This window comes from Phlebotomus papatasi, chromosome 2 (genome assembly GCF_024763615.1).
Source record: "Phlebotomus papatasi isolate M1 chromosome 2, Ppap_2.1, whole genome shotgun sequence".
In the NCBI taxonomy this organism is placed as follows: Eukaryota; Metazoa; Arthropoda; class Insecta; order Diptera; family Psychodidae; genus Phlebotomus; species Phlebotomus papatasi.
In genome coordinates this window covers 66204179-66224481 of record NC_077223.1, presented here as the reverse complement: position 1 = coordinate 66224481, position 20303 = coordinate 66204179, and the positions used below count along the sequence as shown (strand labels likewise).

The 20303-nt window shown below is 33.3% G+C and overlaps 1 protein-coding gene across 2 annotated transcripts in view; it reads left to right on the top strand.

Moving 5' to 3' along the window:
• The first annotated feature begins 121 nt into the window (after positions 1–121).
• Positions 122–20303, top strand: part of LOC129803884 (protein bric-a-brac 1-like) — a 372561-nt gene continuing 352379 nt past the window's right edge. Inside the window, exon 1 of one of the 2 annotated variants that reach the window (XM_055850754.1) lies at positions 122–375. The gene's annotated coding sequence lies outside the window, so the exon portion shown is untranslated. The remainder of the gene's footprint in view (positions 376–20303) is intronic. The other variant, XM_055850752.1, reaches the window with a different exon arrangement.

Genomic DNA, 20303 nt, shown 5'->3' with positions numbered 1-20303 from the left:
GGACATTTCCCCCATTTTCCTCATTTTCTCATTAAATTGTCGCCGACGGTTCGACAAACGATAAGTTGATTGGCCGCATGTCGCCTTTTTGACTCACAGCTCTGGCGCCACGATGCATTCTCTCTTTGTCTCTTTTGCACCACCGTCCGCAGCACCCCATCTCTTTCGCGCCGTCCTCCATTACATTCCTGTTTTTGAGTTGAGCATCGCGATGCGGGCGTAATCGCTGGAATTTTCCTGTGGAAAAGTCGTGAAAAATTGTGCCTTGCAAGTGCTTGAGTGATTGAGTGAGGTGATTAAAGAGTGCCGTGAAGTGCATTTTGTTTCTGCAACGACGACGCCTACCTGTTTACCTTTTTTTTGCGGTCAAAACAAGTGAGTGCAATTTTTAAGTTCAATTTTATCCCTCTGAGGGGACCTTTGGGGCTCATTTTGAGTTATTTTGGGATTTTCTGAAGATTCTCTATATTCCTGAGTAGGCTCTTATGGCCTTCCTGTGGCTATTGCGACGGAAATTCAAATAAAAATACTGCAAATAAACGAAAGGTGCAGAGTTCATTGAAATGTCACGGCAACCTGTGGATTCATTTGTTTTCCATACACATGACGACGCCCGTGGAGGGGGATTTTTTGTGAGCTTCTGAAGATATTTCAGGACTTTGTCCTGGAGCATATCGAAGAAGGGATTTACCCTGAAAAATTCTACGTCTCTTGTTATTGTTTAATTTGCTTAAAAGTGAAGTTTTTTGCCCTGAAACGTCTTTAACCTCAAAATCTCACTTTCATTTCACTTTGGTGAAACCAGCGCCCTCTCGTATCCAACCCAGAGGCCAATTTTAATATCAATATTCGTTAAATTGAAATTTAATATTTTCAAAATTAAAAATCGTTTTTTATATAATTTCTTTTGGTAATGATTTCCAAAAACCAAAAAAAATTGGCTCAATACACATTAAAGAGAATAAATATCAATATTAGTATCTGAAGCTTTCACAACAGTTTTCAGAAATCCATTAGACATTAGAGAATTTCTTTCAATTGCATTTCCTCCCAAAAAAATCTAATACAATTTCCAAGAATTCTGCCTAAAATATCCCATTTAATCTGCGCGAGATCAAAAAGATCATCTCTGTGGAGCGCGATGTTCCATTGTGAGCAATGAAAATAATTTAAATTGCTTTCCGGTGGACAAATTAATAAATGTATTTGTCTAAATTCCGAGACCACAATTGTGGCTCTTCTTTAATTGATGAGACCCAGTGACACAAAGAAACATACTCGTGAAGCTCTTTATTAGTCAGCTCCCGAGGAGCGCGCTTGATCAATTAACCGAGTCTGCCGGATTCGGGAAGTTGATGCAAAGGTGCCGGGAAGAAAGTGAAAGATTGCAATCGAGCACCTCTTCTTTGTTGACCAAAGTGGAAAATTGATCTTTCCTGCTGCGAGAGATTTGCAAACACCTTCTGTCTTCGCGCACAATTCACGATTAATTAAATATTTGTACACTGCGAGAAATAGTTCGTATTGGACTTTTTAGATAATATTTTTTACCACTTTTACATTTATTTATTTTTTATTTTTTTTGTCTCTATTTAAAATTTTAAAGCAAAAAAAAAACACAGCAAAAACGAATTGAAATGTTTAAAGATTTATGATAAAACTTTTAAAAATGATAGAAGATCTAAGGAAAATCATTTGAAAATCTTTGAAATCCCAAAAAGCTATATTTCGACTTCTTATTAATTCCGCAAGAGGGTATCCTGTTCGAATTTCGAAATGCTTCGGTTTCGGTTTAGTACAAATTTCAACCATGTCTCACTTAACTCTCGTGCAAATAGAAACTTATTTACTTTGTTATCCAAGAGACTATTGGAGAATCGAAAACCAACTGTAAATAGGAAGACTCTATTCTTATCATTCACAAGAAAATCTTAAAAAATTCGAAGATCTGCTTAAAAAGCCAAAAAAGAGACATTCTTACTTCTTGATAATTCCGCAAGGTGGCTGAGGTACTTCCGTTCGAATTTCGAAGTTCTCAAGTGTCAAAATGTGTTGGTCTTCAGTTTGTTGTGAAGAAGAACACAAAGCAAATAACGCTTATTGTGTCTGTCCCATTATTTAATCACTTCATAATCACCGCGTAACTCTTGCGAGCTTTATAGTGCGATATTTCATAAATTCTCCCCATTTTGTTCTAAAATTTAGTATGAAAATCCGAAATTGAAATTGAATTTCAATTCTTCGAACATCAACGACTTTTTGTGCAAATAGTTCCATTTACCTTTTATCCAAGACACTATTGGAGAATCATACTCTACTTGTGTTTGCACCCATTGTAGGAGTGTAATTCTAGTCAAGACACTTTAAGTAGGAAAATTCTTGCTTTGACCAGATATAACAAACACCGGAATGGGTGCAAACACAATTAGAGTTTGATTCTCCAATCTTTCCGTATAAAAGTAGATCTTGAAAAATTCGAAAATCTATTTGAAGATCCAAAAAAGAGACTTTCTTACTTCTTAATACTTTCGCAAAGTGGCGTAAGTTACATCCTGTTCGAATTCCAAAGTGCTCAAGTGTAAAAATGTGACGGTCTTCACATTGTTGTGAGGAAAAAAACAGAACAACGACGCTTACTGTTCTTGTCCCATTATTTAATCACTCCATATAATCACTGAGTAACTCTTTTGCAAGCTTTTTAGTGTGATATTTGATAAATTTTCCCCATCTTGTTCGAAAATTTAGTATGAAAATTCGAAATTAAATTTGAATTCTTCGAACTTCAACGACTTTTTGTGCAAATAGAGTTCCATTTACCTTTTATCCAAGACACTATTGTAAAATCAAAATCTACTTGTGTTTACACCCAATAGTGTCTTGGCTAAAAGGTAAATGGATATGGAACTCAATTGGCACAAAAATGCGTTGATATTCGAAGAATTCAAATTCAGTTTCCAATTTTCACTAAATTTTCGCACAAGGTGGGGAAAATTTATGAAGAATCACACTAAAAGGTGAAAAATGAGTTTCTCAGTGTTTTCCCCCTACAGCAATTTAAAAACCAAAACAATTTGACACGAGCACTTCGAAATTCTGTACCTCAGCCACCTTGCAGAGTTACCAAGAAGTAAGAATGTCGGAGTTTGTTTCTTTGAAAGTGTCTTGAATGAAAAATACATAGCATTTTATTTGTGCAAAATGGGCAAAATATTGTTGATGTTCGAAAAATTAAATCAGAATTTCAAAACTTTTATACCGGTAATTTACATAATATTAAAATTTACTAAAATGTTATGGTAAAAATCTATCAAAGGAATTACTCAATGATTATGAGGAAATTTAATAAATAGAACGAGAATATTATGAGTCTCACGTTTGATTTTTACTGAAAATTGACACTTGATGTCACTTAAGTCAATTCAAAATTTGCGCAGAAAATTCTACAGCCGTCATGCGAACAAAATGAGGACTGAAACTTCGCTTCTTTGACTTTTGAAACCGATCTTACTGTGTTATCACACTTGCACATTAAAATTTTAATATGATTCACATTAATTGTCGCTAGTGAGAGTCCAAATGTGTAATTTGTGTGTTTGAATCGTTTTATATTCAAAATTTGATCTATTTGTTGATAAAAAGGTAGACTTGGACCGCAAAATTTGATATAAATTGATTTATAGCATTAATGCGAAAAATTAATGCGATTTTCTCTTTAATTTTTTAATGTGAAAAATATTTATGCTTTAGGTAAATTTAAACTTATTTTTGCAGGTCAAGTCCAGTTCTTTTTCAATAAATAGAAAAACTCCAAATATTAAGTGACTCAAAGACAAAAATAACATATTTGGACGCTCACAAGCGACAATTAATGTGATTTACATTAAAATTTTAATGTGCAAGTGTGATAACGCCGTTAGACTGTGTTTTCTCTTGGTGTCTACACACTAGAAGTAATTTTCGTCAAAAATTGCCTCTTTTGAAAAATTTTGACGTTTCTGCTTACAAGGATAGGGGAAATTTTCTTTAAAAGGGCATTTTTTAAATAAATTGCTCCTAGTGTGTAGAGGCCATAAAACGAACCATTAGTAGAACGACCTTAATAAGTTTAAGCTCATTACATTAAGTGATATTTATTAATGTAATATATCACTTTTCAAAACCAACTTGCTAGGGAATACTCTAAAAATATGTAAAATAAAATATTAGGGGAAATAATTGTACTATCTTCGGATTATTCAAGTTTAGAAAAACTCAATCTTTTCTCTATGTTCCTAATGGATTTGACCCATGATTCTTTTTATAAAATTTGAAGCATAAAATTGGTCAAAACTATTCAAAACATATTGAAAAGAATGAACTGTTCGAAGCCTGAGTCGTTCGAAGGTAAGGCGATTTCCCCTAGGGTAAATTTGAGAAAACTCCACAGAGTATTACCCGCGAATGAAACGCGTTCTGAGAAATTATCACACTTTTGTTGGTTCGTTCGCAGCCATCATCAGATGTATAGGCCATACATATAGGGATATTGCTTTGAGACCTTTAGAGGGTCCTACATTACTCGGAAAATGTTTCTGGTTCGAAATGCAAGCCACTTAAGATAATGTCTTGCACTTCATGTGCTTTATCGGTCAGAAACGGTTCAAGATTTTTAGATACTTTTTTTTTTTATTAGAAAAGACATTTTCTATTGAGTACTCAGTTTTATATTTATGTATGTTCATTCCAGTGTCTTTCTATTTTTTTTTTTTTGGAAAATTGAAAAATAATTCTTTAAAATGTTCATCTCAAAGAATTTTTTGTTGTCCAAAATAATAAAATTCTGTATTAAGGGGAGAATCATATTGACAGTAAAATGCTCAACGTATTTCGTTAATTTAAGCATTTTCATTGCAATTCTTACACAAATTCTCAATTACCGTATTACCTTATCTCATACTCGGTGGCACTAGGTGAAAATAATATAAGAAAATTGAATAAATAAAACGAAAACGCGATAAAGGGTGAGCAAAAAAAACTAGGATTTTTTTGCTACAGTTTTTCATACAGTTTTTCTGCTCACCGTTTATCGCATTTTTGTTTTATTTCTTCAGTTTTCTTATATTATTTTCACCTAGTGCCACAGAGTTTGAGATAAGGTAATAGGGTGGCGGCATTACTTGTGGCCTGTCTTTACTTATGGCCATGTCGCAATTTTTGTCAGAAAATGATTCCGAAAACCGAAAAAATTTGATTTCCTATTAAAACACATCAAATATTTTTAATTTTGAGGTTTTTCGAAATCATTTTTTGATATTGTAAAGTTTTTTGCGAGTTGGCCATAAGTAAAGACAGTGGCCACATGTAATGCCGCCACCCTACGGCAATTGAGAATTTGTGTAAGAATTGCAATGAAAATGCTTAAATTAACGAAATATGGTGAGGCTTTGACGGTGACGGTGAGCATTTTACTGTCCATGTGATTCTGCCCTAATCTAAAAGAAGCATTTCCTTTTTGGTGTTTGAATACTTTAAAAAACATTTTTAAATTGGAATTATTTTATTCGAGTTCTTTGGCTAAGCGAGAAAGATCTCAAAATTCAAAAATAACTAAAATTGAAATTAGGAAGTCAACTCCTTGCTTGAATTATAGCATTGATTCTACCAAAACAAATTTTAAGGTGCAGCGTTTAAGTTCTCGAGTTTGAGCATTCTGCAAAATTACGATGCTTTGCAGTCCTTTTATTTCTCAAAATTAGTTCCAATTTGCAAATTGTGTTTGAATCAAGTTCGTGTGAAAGATTTAATTGTAAAATCAATTGTGCGGCGCGTGAAACGATTGTTTATTTTTTTCTGTCGTGAAAATTTATTGAAACGAGAAAAGAAAATTCTGAACATGGGTCAGAATCAGAAAGCATTAAAGAATTTGCCCTCCTGATGTGTGATTACCCTAATTGGTGAAAGATTCTTCCAAGATTCTGGTGATCTTGTGTGTTGAAACTCTAGCGTAATCTAAAGATGAATATTGTCCAGTTTGTGAATGTAAGTACATTATACATTAGTTAAATATGAATTTAGAATCAAATGAGTGAATGATGATTAAATGTACAACCATCACTTCCTTTATCTCTGGGTGACGCTGGAGGAATCCTGCGGGCTAATTTTTGAAACTCTCACTCGCACCCGCGAGCTCTTTAGTGGCCGAGAGAAATTGACTCGCACACGCCGCAGATTCAAATCCTTTTGTAATGACTTCTTTAGAACATAAACTACTCGTTGCACGTACTCAAGAATCTACGGGGTGTGCGAGTCAACTTCTCTCGGCCACTAAAGAGCTCGCGGGTGCGAGTGAGAATTTCAAAAATTGGCCCTCTGTTGCTAAGAAGTTATTGAGTGTTCCACTTTGAGTGTTACAACTTTTCAGCACATTCCAATACCCAATTTGACAGATCTCTCTCACTTTACTTTCAAGTATTTAAAATTCTCAGAAATATTTTTCAAGGATAAAGGTTAAAAAGGCTCTGAAGAGGAAATTTTATTAACCGATTGTAATAATTTAGGGTTCGTTCGAAAGGTCTTTGAAATCCTGACTCAAATTTATCAAGAGCAATTGTTTATAAAACGGTAATAAACCGATAATTAATTTTTCCTTGAATTTAAATTGCATGCAATTTTGCATTACTTCGTGTTAGCGGTTTAACCCTCTAACGGGTAAGACCGCCTCCAGGCGGTCTTCACAAAAATCACATTTACAGCGACAATAAAGGTTTTATGTATTTAAAAGTGCTATAGGGTGGAGTCTACACTTATGGATGTTATACACTTATGGACAGCGTGCAAAAATGTTAAGTTCTTACGTAAAACAGATTTCGAAAAGTTATAAAATTATTAGTTTATGATGTAATTAACAATTCTTTTGACTTTTCAAAATCTGTTTAATGTAATAACTTAAGATTTTTGTGTTGTCCATAAGTGTGTATAACATCCATAAGTGTAGACTCCACCCTAGTGTCCTCGGTAATAGTCTCATAAACATCTCTTGAAAGTTTGAACTCGTTTTGACTCTTCGTTTTGTTGCTATTCCCAGTTTTGTGTGACAGGTCAGAGAAAAAGCAACAAAAAATATTTGTGCAAAAAAACTCATTTCCAATTTCCATAAAAATACCGATTTAAAGTTATCTGAGTAAAATAAATTTATTTTTTACTGAAAGATATGTCATTCTACTTTGTATATTTTATTTAAAAAAAATTGAAAAAACTAAAAATGTGAATTTTAGAAACAAAAAGAGTTTCAAAAAAATCTTATATTTTCTCACATAGCGCCTAAACTAAAAGAGATAATGAAGAATGGATGGTTTTTTCGACTTTATTGGATCATAATCATAATTATCCTAGAAAACATTGTTTTAGAACTTTTTTTCGTATATTAAAGAAAACACCGTTAGAGGGTTAAGTCTCTTATGGGAACCAGTATATTCAAATTTTCTTAAAGTTTTCAAACATTGAAACGCCGAATAAGTTTATCAATTTCTATAATTTGAAACTTACTTTTGTTGAATTTTGAAGATACTTAAGCACGAGCGTTCTGCTAATCCTTGACACTTTGCCACCTTTCTAAAGATTTGTTTTCTTATACAAAAGACTAATGCACCAATATCATTTAAATTTTTGAAAGTTCTTTGAATTTTGTCTTGCTCTGGGCTTTTCATGAAAAACATTTCGAGATTTTGAGAAAGGATGGCATTCTTCACCCTCCGTCGCCGTCGGCCAATGTGAATGATGTTGCCTGTGGGCGAAATATCTCCCATTTTGCAATGTGGTTGTTGGAGAAGATTTTCGGGTGGTGAAAGTGTCGACGTCAGAGGGAGATTCCCGGCCTGTGTGCGCGTCGTGAAGAAGATGCTATATTCGTCTTTGGTAGCACCACGACGCAATGGCATGTTGGCAAATGGGTGAACATCGAGACACCCTCCCAGACGTCGTCGATTCACTAATCGCCCTTTTGAGGAATTGTGCTCAACTTCCGTGCAGTCGCTCCTTTCCCTTTCGTCGATTGAGGTTTTTCCTGGGGGGAAGGGGTAGTAGGATGTCGGTGGAGCCTCCTTCACAGGAGGTGGATGTCATTTCACTTTTCTCAGCTCTACCGCGAAGGTTTTCTGCGCGATTTTCGATTGGAAATTCTCTGGTAAATTCAATTACATTTGCCAATAAACACTTTCTTGCATTAAGGGGATGATGTTCAACCTTTTTGGTGATGTCTTTGTCGTGTCTGCATATTTAAAGATTTTTTTTTCAGCTATAAACTAACCCTAGAGCGTCAATCTGGTGCTTGAGCTAGAAAATGAGCAGAAAATCAATTTAAGTTTGAATTTTTCACAAGAATAAAACTCATTCAATCACCGCAAATTTTCTTTTTGCCATTTTCCATAAACATATCAACGATATGTATATTTTTTTATTGTAACGCTCCAAAATCATCCCCTATCGTCTTTTTAACCCGTCCATTCGTCACTCCCGTTGTGCTTAGGGTGAAAAAAAATATGGATGGTGGCTTTTCAAGGGCCATCGAAGTTCAATTCTCAATGGATTCTCGGTGGCTGTTTCTCTATTTTATTTTAAATGCCACTTGAGGGATTGACTTCCACTTTCAGTGAGGGATTTTCAGGACAGAAGAGGATCCTCTGCTTTCCACACTTTTTGTCGCTTCCAGCAAATTTGCATTGTTTTGAAGTTGAAACGGATCAAAGGGGATGAGTTTTGATTCTAGGAAATCTTTTCCTTAAAGTTTTTAAGAGGATATGTTTCAAAGAAGTTTATAATAAAAGTTGCTTTCGAGTTATCATATGCAGAGACAAAGGTTATACATTTATGTTTTATTGTTTTACGATTTTTCATATGAATATCCTTGGTTTGTTTGTCATGAATTTTTAATATTGAACGAAATTAAAATATCTAAATATGATTCCATTTTAGTATTAATATCAAGATTAATATTCTTATTAATAATAGAAAAGAATATTAGAGTGTCAGTCGTGTAATTAGAGGATTTAGGATCTTTTTTGTCTTAATGACCGAAATAGACTCAGGATGATACTCGAGAATATTTAACCTGTAAAATCTGGCAATAAACTTAGAGCTTAGGATCATCGATTAGAAGTTCTTCATATAGGGGACACCGGGGAGGTATGGGACAGGGGTAGTGTGGGACAAGACGATTTTTTCTTTTTTTTTTTTTTAAATAAAAGGGATTTAACCACTACTCAATCGTAGGCAGTATTAAGATTATCTTAATTAAAAGAACACTGAGAGAAATCCGAAAAAGTTAATTTAACATTCCGGAAATGTTAATTTTACCCTGCAGTATTGATCCAAAATCGGTGTAAATATTACTCTTTTTAGGTGTATTGGGGGTTAAAATGACCCTTTTTCATGTTAATTTTACCCTTAAGTAGGTGTAAAATTAACATTAAAAAATGTTGATATATTTTTACACCTAAAAAGTGTTAAAGTTATGAGGAAAAAAAGTTAAGCGTACCCTCTTTTTTTTCTCAGTGAATGGATATCCTCAGTTTTATTGTTTTAATTCTATGAACACTTTTTTTTTAATTGATAAAAATTGTATATTTTAATGTCTCTGTTTTCCTCTTTGTATTTTACATCAGCGATAATATAATCAAAACTTTTTTATCTCATAAAGTAACAGTGTAATCTGGGAACATATTTTTATAAAAGTTTCAGAGATTATACGCACTTGTTTTTTACATAAATGTACATATGTTTTTTTACATACATTTTTTCTTGGGAATCAATAATTCCTTCTCAGAGGATATTCGATCTTTGCCCAATCTCGTTAAAAGCTATTTTCTCGAGAATTTCTGAGCAATTTTTACAAGTTCTCCAGAAAAGGCAAGGCGAGAGCTAATTCAATGAAATAAGGAATAAACCGGTACCATGCAGTTGTCGTAAAATCAAACAGAAATCCGCCAATGAGTTCAAAACTAAAAGTGTTAAGATAATCTACTCGCCTGAGGAATTTGATGATCATGATTGCAATACTTAGAATAAAAAAAGAGCAGAGAAAGGTAGTCGGAAATTAAGAAGAAAATACTTTAAATAATTGATTGACAATAAATAAGTCTACTGTACAAATCAAATTGATATTAATTTCTAAGTATGAAATAAAAGATGAAACATTTTTATTTCTATCAGAAATATTTTTAATCTAGTATTTAAAATTAATTAACGTGCTCCAGTAATGCAAATTATGCGAGAAAAATGCGTCCCTTACTGTCCCATATCGGGGAGGTTTGGGACAAAGCGTCAAGTTAAATGTTTTATCTTCTCCAAGAAAACTAATTTGTTTTCCAAGTTCTATCGATTTTTTTTTATAAAGTCAATACCCATAAGTATCCTATAGGCCGCATAAAATTATGATACGCTATCGTGATTTTTTGGAATAGTGTCTCAAAGTGAAAACATGAAAAAGTGTCCCAAACCTCCCTGGTCTCCCCTAAATACCTTTACCCCCTTTACCTAATTCTTTGCTGCCAAAATACAAATGCTAAATTTTCTCGATGATGAACTTCAGTTTATTTGGGCCTTAAGGCCTCTACACTCTACACATTGGCAGCAAGTTTTGGCGAAAATTGCTCGACAGCTTTTCTTAATGAGAAACTAAATCAGTTAGGCTATAAGGATTAATAATTTCAGGTTTGAAGATCGTTTAAGGTTGCGGATAGACCTATGCTTTGACTATAGCAGAGGCGTGCAAGAACCGTTGAAACCGAATAAACGTCAAATGAAACATGTACGTCAATGGTCAAAACGCTACCACAACAAACATATTTTGACGTTTATTCGGTTTTAACAGTTCTTGCACACCTCTGCTCTATAGAAAAATATTTTTACATAAACAGTCAAAAATGCTCTTGTTTTTGGGGCTTTGGTGTCCCACTCGTTCTAAAGGAGGTTCTCAATTAGGGGGCTAAAACCGAGTTGTTTTTTTGCGATGATTCAATACGGACATAAATTTCTCAAGTGCCGTTAAGGGTTAAGGCTCCATGTAGACCTACGCTTTCAGCCAGTCAATGGACGGTTTAATGGAAAAGTTATGGAAATGTAAGATTTTATCTTCTGTACAATTGAAACGTTGTAACATGGTTTTCAGACTTGTAGTCGTGTAACATGGGGTTAGTGGATAGAGCCGGAACTTCTGTGGAAAAACCATTTGATCTCCCCAAATGATCGGCGCTACTCTGCCAAGTCTCACAGAGACTTCCCATCTGTGCGAACTGGTTTCCACAGTAACGCATCTACTCTACATAAAGCAGATAGGGGAATGATAGGGGGAAGTGGGGCACTTTTAAAATTGGGATTTTTCACCTATCTATCACCGAGAAAAATTTGGATGGTATTTTCTACAAATCGTGTCTTTAAATTCTACTATCTCAAAAGATAGTAGAAAATACCATCCTCCATAGAAACTTTCCTTTAGAATCTACCATCTTGACATTTTAAAATTTACTATCCTATGGATAGTAAATTCTAACAGCCGGATGGTAAAATCTACTATCCTCATTTAGATTTTACCTTAACCTCTCTTAGATTCTAATATCCTGGAAGTAAATTTTACTGGCCGCATATTAGATGTTAAAATTTAACTGCAAGACAGTAAATTTTAACGCAGGATAGTAATTTGGATTGAAATTACTATCCAAACCAGTAAAATTTGCCATTCTGCTGTTAGAATGTCATTTTGGAATATCGTGTGTGCCGATGCAACGGTTCCCGATATGCTTTGAATATATTATAGGAATTCGTGGCGCAGCTGGAAGATGCTCGACTGTCATCACAAAGGTCGCGTGTTCAAATCTCGGCGCAGTCATCAATTTTCACGCACCAAAATGGCTTGAAATACAGAGAATATCATCCAAGAAGGGCCCCAAGCCCCCAAACAATGGCCAAAAATCAATGAAAATAAGGAAAAATAAATTTTTTCCGACATTTTTCATTCTAATATCCGGCTAGTAAAATTTACTATCCTGCCAGTGAAATTTACCATCCGGCTAGTAAAATCTAACATCCGGGGGTATTAGAATTTACCATCCGGCTATTAGAATTTACTATCCATGCAATAGATTCTACAATTTTTGACAGTCCAATTTAATATCGCGTTTGCTGGGTGACTTTTACTATCCGGCCATTAGAATTTTGTATGGAGGATGGTAAATTTTACCATCCACATTTTTCTCGGTGATGTTTAAGTGGAACTGAGCTATATGATAATGTAATTTAGCTTCTCAATCTGTTTGTGAAACTAAATTATATCACGATAAGGCTTAATTTTATTTAGAAATAGGTGAAAAATCTTAATTTCAAAGGTGCCCCACTTTCAAAGGCGTCCCACTTCGCCCTAGAGGTAAAATATGATCTTTATCTATTGTCAGGTTAAATAGGGGAAATGTGGGGACATTTTTTGACGATAGTAACCGCACATTTTCTTAAACATATTCTTATGAAACAAAATTTCTGAATACTCTTTATTAAAAGGCTTTTTATTTTGAAACCTTTCGCTTCTGTGTATAACTTCTCTTCCAGTTTAAGCCCTAGATATCCGATTAAATCGACGATCCATGTCTAGTACATTAATTATCTTCTCTGCGCCCCTTAAAAATCTTTAACCCTATTGAGATTTTGGATATTTTAAGCATATCTCAAAATCAATTCTGCCACCAGTTTTTTTTTTAATCGAGTGGCTTAAAAGTCTATGGAAACGGTGAAGAAAACCACATGGTAATCCAGGGTGCGACCCTCCCCATGAGTACACATTTCATTATTATTATTTCAATTGTGTTGCCATCGACAAAGAATACCCGCCCATCTGTCATAAAAATATCGCTATTAGAAACTCGTTGATTTCTATACATGAATCTTTATATTATTTTAATAATTAAATTCCCCAATTAAATTATTGGGCATAGAAAGTGATTGTTGAGTTGTGCCAACCCCCTATGTTAAAGAATATAAAAAATCATTTCGCTCCCTTTCTGTGTAGCATGTTTAGTTCTTCCTGACATGGTCTTTTTTCCAAGTTATTGTTGGTTCTTGCATATTTTCATTTTGGTATTGAAGTTGTAATATTGTAATTTCAATAACGGCATGATCAGTGTTCAATTTAAATTGGCTAAAGCAAACATTTCTTCTGTGCCCTCTCACATAATGTGAGCTGAATGAATAAATTGTACATTTTGAACGATTGTTGGTTGCATATCGTGATTAATCACGAAATTGTTGTATAAACAACTAGTAACTTCCACTATATAGCTTCCACTCCGTGCCTCTTTGTCGACTTAAAACACTGTTTTTTCGGCATGAAGTCTGGCTTCTGCTGACTTTTCTATCATATCATTATTATTGGATGATGGAGTATTGTGGAGTGGCGGCTATAGAAGATATATATATTTTTTTAAACATGAATTGGCCTAACTAATAGATTTTAGAAAAGGGATATTGGTCAAAGAGTGGAAAGGGAGGGAGGGAATAAATGGGGCGGGAGGAAGTTTAAATAAAAAAATAAATAAAAATAAAAGCTCTGGAGAACTCTTCGAAGCACAATATATAGAGTGAAAAATCTTTTCTGCATCCCATGAGAATTTGATTGGGAAAAATAGTGGATGATAAAGAAGAAGAGAGAAATCTGTTGGAATATTATCCAACAGCCCCAGACATTTATTATGCACAAGCAAACGATAATGATATGTTGATTAATTTCATATAATAATATTTCATATTGGGTTATGTGTATTCATATAAGTGAAAATTCGCCACACGGATTGGAGAGGCAAACACCGAGGCAAAAAGGTTAATAATAGTTAGTGCACTCTGGAAATTGTCTGAGACTTCTGATTTTTCATTCATACAATAATTTATTCACGAATTATAAAATAATAGGTCAAATTGCAAAAAATGTGCATTTTCAAAATAGTTATTTGGCCTCAATTATTTTTTTACGCCTTGCCCCTTTTGAATATAGAAAGAACCTAAAACCAAAGAATTGATCCCAAATGATGAAATAATCACAATGGATAATTCGTATCTTTTCTAACTTAATAGGGGATGATTCGGGATTTTGCTTTGACCTATTTTTTTTAGTAGTTCTTCTGTTATTATTAAATTTTCACTTTTAACAAGGAACTTGAGAAATAAATAAAAAACATCTCTAAATTAATCAGTTTTTGTGGCTTTAAAAAAATACGACAAAATTATACTTTGAAGTTGTAGATTGAGATTCGAGAATTTTTGGTCTTAGGGGAAGACGCGACTAAATTAATACATCCCTATCTGTCGCATTCTGTGTTAATCATAATCTAGTCGATTTTGAGTATTTTTATTTCTGAATATTGTCCATTGAAAAGTAAGTTTTTAACCAGTAGGGTAAAGTGAGCTAATTTGGAACCGTTTACAATTTGGGACACCTGGGATTTTCTCATTGTTTCAGATGAGCAAAGAGAGACCGCGAAATAAAAGATAAAGACGATTAAGAAGAAAAGGAACAACAGTTTTTCCTTTTGAATCTCTAAAACAATGAGAAAATCTCAAATCTCCCAAATTGTAAATGGTTCCAAATTACCTCATTTTACCCTAGTGTTCCTGCAAACCAAAGCTGTAATTCAACGGAGCAGAATCTCTTGTTTTTTCTTTTTTTATTGGGATATTATCTATTTTTTAAAAAATGACCTTGTTATTACATGAATGGTACATTTAACCTGATAACGAGCTTTTCCATCCTTTAGCTCTGGAGGTTGGTCACCAACGCTAAGACGGCAATGGACGATGAAACCTACACAGTTTCTCATCAAAACGAAAGTGTATTACAGTAGACTCCCTCTCAATCGGGATTATGGAGCAAAATGTGATCCGGTTTATCGATAGATTTGGGCGTCAAAGCTTTTCTAAATTCCACAAAAAGCGCTCAATTATAAAGAATCACGATAAAATAGGAAGAACTACAGCGAATTTGAGCAAATTAGCTTCATAATTAAACGTGAAAATTGTCAACAAAATTTTTCGCCCGATTGAAAAAGAGCCGATTGATCGAGAGTATACTGTACAAAACTGTTTTATCTCTAGGGTGAAAGGAACACCTATTGACACTTTAAGAACTCGTGTAAGGATCTATTGACACCCTACTCTGTACCATTTGTAAAATGAAATTTGAACACTTATCTTTATTGAAAAACGTAGATTAATACAAAAAAAACACGCCATTTTCACAGCGAACAGACTGGGCTTTTCTACATGGTCATTGCTTTTTTACACCTTCATTGCTTTTTTACGTGTGGAAAAAATATTTACAAAATCACAGCACCAATACAATTTTTGCTCTTAATTAATGTTTTTTAACGTATTTTTCTTATTTTTCTTGAAATTTTTGACAAAAATTGTTCCTAATGTGTAGAGGCCTTAAAGGCCTCTCTCTACACTCTAGAGAAAATTATGTCAATATTGACATAAATTTCTCTAGTGTGTAGAGGCCATAAGAAATTTACACATTTCATTGAAAAGTATGTGTAGCTCTCTCAGGAAGAGTAAAAGAAATTCACATTATTCGAAGGTATGAACGTTCGGAGAGAGAGTATTTTCTCCTAGGTTTCCATGGTTCTGAACGGTCATATCTCGGATTGTCCAAGGTTTGAAGTTAGACGTTTAATTGATTTTATTTATATGTATACATTTTATTGTTGTTTTTCGATCAGTGACAAGTGTCTCGTTCTTAAAGGGATAACAGTGCACGGAAAAGAACAGAAAGTGGTGTATTATCTTGTAGTGTTAAGCTGTCACTAATTTATTAAAACATGTATTGTTTTCATAAATATATCTTGTAGGGGGGGGGGGGGGTCACCGAAGATCGGAAGTCGATGTCTTTTACCGTTAGATCTCTAGCACCGCAACAAGCTTTCGGACACATAAAAATAAAATATTAAATAATTATAAATCAATTACGAGTACTTTACCGATTTATTACCGATTGGGACTGATGCGGCTAAATTGGAAATTTCAAGACGTTTCCACAAAAAAAATCAAATTTAGGCAAGTTGGTTGAAATATTAGCCCACCAAAGTGATTGAACTTTGATCTTCAATAATTCAAAATGGCGAATTTACCTAGGCTGCTCCCAAAACATATCCGAGAATAAAAGAATTCTTGAGAGATGTTTTTAAAATAAACCAAAATAACATGGTTTTGGAAGGGAAGCAGGGGAGTGGAGGGAGAAAGGCAGAAACATTTGTTGATATTTTTTTAGTAGGGGTCACCAAAGACCAGACATTGATATCTCTTACCGTTTAAGCTCGAGATCGGTGACAAATTAAGAAAAAAAAACGTATTATATACACTGCGCTCTCTTTGAGTTCGAGCAGTAATAAATCAAAACAAAATATCTAGCTTTAAGCGAGCCTATAGAGGCCTATAGACCCTATATAAAGCCGATTGTAAAAAAGAAAATACGTATTAAAATAGTTAGAGTATTTAGATTTAAAAAAAAACTCTTAAATCCCTTAAATCATCATTGGTTTTTATAACAGATTTTTTATTCTACTGCAAGAACTTGCAAAGCGCGGAAATTATTTATATGTCCAAAATTTCTCATTTGTTTACGTTTATGCATAAATTGTATTTATTTCCTCTATCGATATTATGAACTTCAGGTAAATCGGAATTGGCAATCAATGTTGTCGGAATATGAGGGGTAAGTGCAAAAGGACGGGTGGCAGAGAGAAAATAAATAGTGAATTGTCTCCGGAAAGAACTTGAGGGCAATTGGTTGAAATGGCGGGATAGTTTTGGATCGCACACGAAGAACACGAAATCGTGCCCTTTGGCATGTAACTCCTGGCTTGCCACTGATCTCCGCATTCGGCTTCTGCATCCACTTCCAATGACCGATACTCTTCATGATAATATGCTCTCTCTCATATCTATTGGGTCTGGGATGCAAAATAAATAATAATTTCAGTGGCTGAGGCAAATTTTTATAACTTGCATGAAATAAATAATATATGTAATTGTGTACAAGAATAAATATCGAATGACTATAGTGAAAAGAGTAATACTGCGAAACGACCAATTCTCCATATACTCTTTCTTTCTCTGGGTATAAAATCGCCGTGCTGAGAGTTACAGGTTTTATTATTAAGTTTTAAATATTAAAATGTATGTGGAGGATTTTGAATGTGGAAATGGCGAAACTCGCAAGAGTTGCAGTGTTGAACACAGCTACTGTATTTACTCTTCCACCCATTTGCTACAGGCTTTATTGTATGAAATGCTATTATTATGTATGATTCTCTAGCATGACTGAGTCTCTCCATAACCATATTTTCCTATTCTCACCCATGTTTGTCTCTTTTCTTCCGTCTCGATGGTACACGAGGCTTTTCCTATGCCAAACAGCCAACGTTTGAATAATTGTGCGCGATTTGTGCAATTTGTGAAGCCATTGCATTCGGTGTATCTCCCAGTGGGGCCCTCATATTCTTCACAATCAAACATATTACCATCAATATGATTATTGGGTTGCGCCTTACCTTTCAATGCATCATTCAGTAGTCAAATCTTTTAGTCCACGTACTCGTTTCACTCAGTTTTCAATATTTCACGACACCAATTTAGAGGTTAAAGTTGAAATATTGTTTTGATCCCCATGTGTACTAACACGCTATTTAGTTCACTGTATACGTTCATTTTTTTTGAAAAATATTTTTTTGTTTTTAACATTTGAGTATTTTTGGGAAAGGAAAAAATTATTTTCAAAGAGATCATGTGAAGTAGGGTAAAGTGATACAAGTTGGACATAGTGTTACAAGTTGGACAATTCGACGGTACAAGTTGGACAGGGATTTTTTCTTGATAAGTACAGTACTAATTTTTTTTAAGCACAGGAACCAAATTATAAAACTAAAGCATTGAAAATATACAAATAAAAATGAAATACTAAATTTATCAAAAAGCCCTGTCCAAATTGTACCATTGTCCAACTTGTACAACTTTACCCTAAATTCAAAATTTAGCATTGAAAAAATGAAGGAGAAAACTATTAGTTTTCTAATTTAATAAATTTAATTTAAAATCATTTCTTCTTTAATTAATGGTCACAATTTACAACATGTACCACAAGACATTGAAAATAAATAATCTGTAATAAGGGATTTAACTATATTATTGGCACTGACAATCTCATTTTTCATCCTAAAAGGTTTTCTTATAAAATAATATTAAGTAGAAAAATTCTAATTTTAGCAGGAAATCGCATTGTATCTAAATAATTCTGCATTGATTTTCTAGAGATTTTGACATTAATTTTAGTACATCTTGGTATTGATTTTGAAAACCAGAATTTGAGTACAAAATGGCACTACTTTAAAGCACAACTTTGTAAATTCTAGATTTTTTGGCATTGATTTTAACACATTTAGTGTTGATTTTAGAACGTGTTGGTATTAATTTTGGAGAGCATTATGACACTTATTTTAGAAGATTTTGGCAACAATTTTAGAACATTTTGGCAATAATTTTAGAGCATAATGACACCAATTTGAGAGAAATTTGCTATCAATTTTTGAACACTTTGGCATCAATTTAAACGCATTTTAGTATTAATTTTAGAGCATTTTGGAATTAATTTTAGAGAATTCTGGCATAAATTTTATAGCACGTTGGCATTATTTTAGAAAATTTTAAAATTGGTTTTTGAGAATTATGGTATCAAGAGCATTTTAAAAGTGGCTGTAGAGGATTATGGTATCATTTTAAGCGCATTTTAGTAATGTTTTTGGAGCATTTTGGAATTAATCTTAGAGAATTATGGCATCCATTTTATAGCATTTTGGTGTCAATTTTAGAACATTTTGAAATTGGTTTTAGAGAATAATGGCATCAATTTTAGAGCATATTCGCATTCGTTTTGAGCATTTTAAAATTGAATTTAAAGAATTATTGTATCACTTTGAGTGCCTTTCTAGTATTGTTTTTGGAGCATTTTGGAATTGATTTTAGAGAATTATGGCGTAAATTTTATAGCATTTGGCTGTGAATTTTTGGGAGTTTTGGAATTATTTTAGTACAGTTTGACACTTTATTTACAGAAATCCATATTTTAGCACTAAATGACACTGAATTTTATGCACTACATTTAGGGTAAAGGCTCATAATTTGGTCCAGTCTGCTTTTAAGCATCGATTGAGTGCTAAAATAGCTAAAATTAATTCCATATAGTACTAGAAAACTAATTAAAAATTAAAATATTTAGGACATTATTTTAATGCCATTTATTGCCAAAAATTAAAATATGTATGGTATTATTTTAATGCCATAGATAGAGTTACTTGATTTCTATGTCGAGAATGCACTAAAATCATTCAAAAAAAATTATTGGAGCTTTTTTATTGCCATATAGGGAAAACTGGGGCACTACCAAACACTTTTGAAAGATGCGATTTCGACTGAATTTGTCAAGAAAACTGTGAATTTGAGAAAAATGTTGCTTACTCCATATTATAGTCTTGAGTATAGGCTGCTCATTAATGTATACAACGATGATGTGAAGCACTCCAGTTTTCCGTAAAAAGGAAAATAAAATTTGGCAATTAATGACGTAGATTTATTCCAATAGTATCTCTGGATGATTTTCCACCTTTTAATTTTTTGTAATTTGCCATTTTTAACCTAAATTATAATTCATTAAAAACAGATTATTTCTTATTATTTATCATCATTTTTATATACATATATTTACCATTTTAAATTAGTTTTTTAAATGAAGCAACAAACTCTTGATTTTTCAAAAATGACCAACTTTTGAAAAACAATTTTTTTTTGATATGAAATAAAATTAATTAATTTTTTTTTTGAAAAATATAAATAATATCTACGGATTACAGGGAATTCATATGCAGGAAGAAAAATTTGAAAAAGTAACTTTTTCTATCATTTTTTTCACTTGATTTCTCAAACATGTATTAGGCAACAAACTATTGACACCCACTGTATCTATGATTTCATATAAGGTCTTGTCCTCTGAGGTGTAATACCAATTTAGAAATCGCAGTGTTTGGTGGTCCTCCTGTTTGGTGGTGCCCCAGCTTACCCTATTGTTTAAAAGTGCATTGATTCTTGGGATTATAGTGCATTTTTTTCTCTATGTGCTGCTGTGTAAAATTCACTAATGCCCAACGCACAATGCGTTTTGTTTTGTAAATATGTTTTTAACATTTCAGTGAGAGTGAAAAAGAACTAAATCTAGTAATCTCGCTCACTCTCATAAAAAATTT